At 37.1% G+C, this 4,917-nt stretch overlaps 1 long non-coding RNA gene across 1 annotated transcript; it reads right to left on the reverse strand.

Annotated features, from left to right (window-relative positions):
- Positions 1-2,033: 2,033 nt before the first annotated feature.
- On the reverse strand, positions 2,034-2,495 carry LOC131227064 (uncharacterized). Its single transcript, XR_009162052.1, has 2 exons — positions 2,270-2,495; positions 2,034-2,163 (listed from the first exon to the last, which is right to left on the reverse strand). It is a non-coding gene; the product is annotated as an uncharacterized LOC131227064 (long non-coding RNA).
- Between the last annotated feature and the right edge of the window lie 2,422 nt (positions 2,496-4,917).

A 4,917-nucleotide genomic window follows, 5' to 3' on the forward strand; every position in this document is an offset into this window, starting at 1 on the left:
TATATCCAATAAGTGAGTTGGTGATCCAACAATTCATCGTGATGTAGAGCACAATTCATTGTGATGTAGAGCGGGTTGTGGATAATTTCATGGCCAAGATGGACCAAAAAAGGCCGGATTAGAGATGAAGGTGATCCAGACCGTCAAAACTTAAAACGGACATATATCGCAAGCCAAAATGAGCTATCGGGCGTACCATATATGATTCACTGGGTTGCCCATGCCAAATTTGTAAGATTCCATCAAGTCTTATTTTTATTTTTACTATTTATAGTAAGTTTTAGCTTGATTATAACTCTTCATCTGTTGGGCTTTAAGAGTTGCGACCAACATGAAAAGTGCTAAAATAATTATAAGAATAGCATGGTTGAGTATAATAGAACACTTACTATATTTTGCCAAAAACCATGAAGTCTATTGGAAATCACGACCATCTATAAAATAGTAAGTTTATTATTTATAGTAATGCACGATTTCTAGGAGTTTTAGTTACGGTATGATTTTGAAACTTCTTCTTAGGGCTTATATTATTATTTAAGAGGTTGTAAGCTCGTTTTTAATTATCAATCAAATTTTAAATTTTAAAAAATTTATTTCTATTTTCTTAATTTTCCCTTGTAGTTTTGAGGCATATCCGTGAGGAGTTCAAAGAAGCTCCATGGATTAGGAGTAGTTTTCCCCTTGAGGAAGATGATGATCAACCTCATCATGCTCATCCCTGTGTCACCAACCATGGTACGCATGAAAATGGCCAGCTGTGTTAAATGCTTATTCAACATTCATGTTTGGCTCACTTGACCAGCGGACGGTCGTGGTGTTTCGGCCAGAGCATGTTCACAGTGTGCGCCACCAGATGAGTGGCCTAGATCTTGCACACATATGTGCACTTGTATGTCATGAATTGCCTCTCAAATCTTATGATCCAAGTGATCCATTGTAAGCTCTCAAGCTCATACTAACAACATGATGACAGAAGAACAAAAGGGAAAATAAATAAATAAATAAATAAAGTCATTAAATCCACAACACCCCAAGAGCAGATTATGAAATGACCACTCTATTAATGAAAATGCAAGATTAACAAATACGTTATATAACTTAATACAATACCAATAACCATTAAATGGGATATAACTCAAATCCAACATCACCCAAATTCATTTTCTTCAATTTCTTTACAACTTACATTAAAACACTTTCAAGCAAGGAATATTAAAAGTGGAAACATACATAATAACCTTACAATTCCACACAAAGCTACTTGTCCAGGTACAATAGAACTTTCTTTTTTTCCCACTACAATAGGGTGTTCCCTATGATGAATTATTTCAATAAAATCACCTGGCTTGAGCGATCATTTGCCAATGGCTTCTACTGCATCCGGCATCCGATCTAAAGTTATTGTGAATCACAGCTACTTTATAATAGGAAGCTTCCCAACAAGGCACAACAATGGAAACCTTTACTTGAGTAATAACATCACCTTAATTACTTGCTGCTCCCACCACCCTAAGAAATATAGGATGATAGTAATATGGCTTAGGATGCCAACTCAACAATAACACCTAGCGTTGAGCTTGATGAAGCTACAAGCACAAGTGTTGTTGTCAAAGCCAATGTTTTGTGTCTTCACAAGTTTAAAATTCTTAAATATAAGTCACTTTAATAGATTAGAATAAAAAAGGGTATTAGAAACATAAGAGTGCTACTCCTAATACTAAAAACTAATAAAATAGAAATTGCATTAGCTTCGAAAAGTTGTAGATTTTTTTTTATATGATATTCTTACAGGATGTGGATCTTTTCACATAATATCTTTAAATAAAATGAGTAAGATGTCATGGAGTTGCATCATGAACGAGATCATGCATTTCTCTGCTTATATCTTCTCTTCATTTTTTCTAATAAAAAAACATAAACCCTTCAGCTATCCATAGTGTGAGCACACCATTTTTTTCTTTAAAACAGCCAACATGACATCGAGTAAATGAGAGAGTAGATCACAATAGCTAAGAGTTGCTTTAGATCAACCGTTCGGTGATCAATGAATTCATTTGCCGCTCTTAATCTCCATTTTAAGATATCCTTCTCGACCAGCGTCTCAATTCTTATTTCCCAAGAGGGCGAAGAATCCTTCTCCATTGAATATTACACTAATCAAACCTACAAAATCTAATCTAACCGCACATTAGCATATCTGCTCCATCCACATCCAACTTAGATGCCCAAATCGAAAACCCTTACAAATTCTCTACAAGATGTTTCGTACCTGCTTTGAGAGGCTTCTTCAGTGTATGTCCGCTCCCATGCCGAATTCCACACGAAGCCGGCCCTTATCTTTGAATGGTGGATGACTTTTTCCAGCACAATTGCAGGTGGCCACGTGGGGAAAGCTAAAGCAGCAAACACCTTTTAGTTAAATGACCAAAACACCCTCAAGCCTTGGCTTGGGCTGCCTCATTGGGCTTCAGTAAGGCCCACGTCATAACATTTAACTTTTGAAGCCTATTTCAAAAGGATCTAACTTCTGCTCGGGATCAACGGTGTGATTGCTTTCAGGCCCATTTAATAAACGACCGGATTGTGTTCTGCTGAGTTCCAAGCTGGGCTTGTCCCACACCTATATCAGTCCTCATGTAAGGGCATTTGGGTCATTGTACACCGACTTGCCTTTGATTCTTTTCCACAAAGGACGTCTCGATTTGATCGCTGGCAGGATTTTGTCAGTGCCTAATAATTTATAAGGAGTTAGCTGATACTCGGCCTGCGTATGGGACATGATACGCGTCTACTTAGAAACGGTATACGTGTCTTTTATAAACTCAAATAAACCGACTGTATTTTTTATCCTAACGCCTCTGAGGGAATATGAGATTAGTTGAACAATCCTAACCTCTCATTCAGGGACACTTGTTGGTGGAAATAAAACCGTTGGATATTTCTTTTAACTGCTATGCAATCAGGTAATAAGATAATCAAGTAAGCTTAATTATTATTTCATGATATATATACTCTAGGGTCTATAACTTGAACGGTTTAATTTAACTACTTGTACAACAAGTGTGTAATTTCTCGGTGCATGCCTATCAGCCATCACACGCAATCAAAGTATCAATATTCTCGTAACTGTTGGGGATAACTCGGAATTAAATTCTTATTCAATTAAATAAGAAAATAACATTAAACTAGGAAATTTTATATTTTAAAAAAAAAAAAAAAAAAACCTATTTAAGGCACAAAGTGACGAACAATCCATGAGAAAATATTATTACAAAAGATGAACTTATAATTACGAGAATTTCCTTCAAATCTTCCAAAACCCTGTCTTTTCTTCTCTAAAACTCTTATAGCCTCTTTGCACGGGCAAATTCCATGGAATTGGATTGTCTTAGAGTAGATGGTAGCCATTTTAAAGTAATGATGGCTGCGTCAGTGGATTGCTAGGATTGTTATATATAGGGATTTCACCACCAAGTCTGTTTGGCATACTTGGCCAATCTCGGATTACGCCCGGCCAATCCCTTCAAATCCGTCCAACCAAACACATCCCAGGCAAAATAGACGGGATTAGGAGAGATTGGGTGGATTTCAAGGTAATGATAGTGATGTCAGTGGATTGCTGGCAATCCCATGGGATTGCTATATCGAGGCAGAAGTTCAACATGTCTGTTTGGCATGCTCAGCCAATCCCGGATTGCTCCTTCCAATCCCTTCCAATACAATCCAATCCCTTCCAATCCGCCTGTCCAAACACGCCCTTAGGTACAGCATCTTAAAAAACTTTTAGTATGCCTAATCCTGATTACACTCGATATATATACTATCATAACTGGAATATGAAACAAATCGCGGACTTACGCAGAACCACATGCATTATCGATTAAAGTATCGATCGATCGACACTGATCAAGCATCCTTTGATCGATCAAGCAAACCAAAGCTCGAGTGATCGAACTAGTTCAAAATTATCTAAAGAGTGAATAAAGATTTTACTAAATATTGTCGATTGATTGACCAGATGGTTCGATCGATTGAGAGTGGTTTAAAACTATTTGGTGAGCAATCTGTTTAATTTTGTGGAGGTTCGATCAATCAAGCAAGGTGGTCGATCGATCAATGTCTCCTGATTCTACATAGATTGAAGATATCCATTCAACAATCTCCACCATAGATTTAATCTTTATACTCCATTACTCAACCATGTCATCTTTAATCGCCTTCCAACATAGCTTTATCGCTGTTCTCGTGCACATTTCGTCTTCATTAAGCCTTCCCCAAGCCTAGAAAAGTCGTACATAATTTGAACTTCTCTATAGGAACGACCTTCGTAAGCATGTTGGTTAGGTTCACGTTTATATGGATCTTCTCTAAAGTCACGTCACCTTCCTCAAGCAACTGTTGGATAAAATGATGAAAAACATCAATATATTGAGTATGTAAGTGGTAAATCGAGTTTTAAGACAAAATAATCACATTTTTAATGTCACAATTAACCGGCATGGCCTCTTGCTAATTTATCATTTCTCTCAACCAAACACCTTCTTTGAACGCCTTCGTTATCTCTGTATACTCAGCTTTAGTTGTGGACATAGCCACCATAAACTAAAGCTTTAACATCTAATTGATCACACCACCCGCTAGAATAAACAAGTAGTTGGATGTCGACCCTCTATTATCCACGTTACCTGCATAATCAGCATCCACATATCCTATCAACCTGTCCTTTGACTTTTCAAATATCAAGACGTCGTCCATTGTGCCTCATATATACTGAAGTGGGCATTTTACTACTTTGTATATATCTGCTCATAACACTCATTGTATGTAAAATATCTGGTCTCGTAAGAATTATGGCATACATCAAACTGCCAACAACGCTCGAATAAGGCATACCAGACATCACTTGTTTATCTTCAT

Source organism: Magnolia sinica, chromosome 15 (genome assembly GCF_029962835.1).
Source record: "Magnolia sinica isolate HGM2019 chromosome 15, MsV1, whole genome shotgun sequence".
Classification (NCBI taxonomy): Eukaryota; Viridiplantae; Streptophyta; class Magnoliopsida; order Magnoliales; family Magnoliaceae; genus Magnolia; species Magnolia sinica.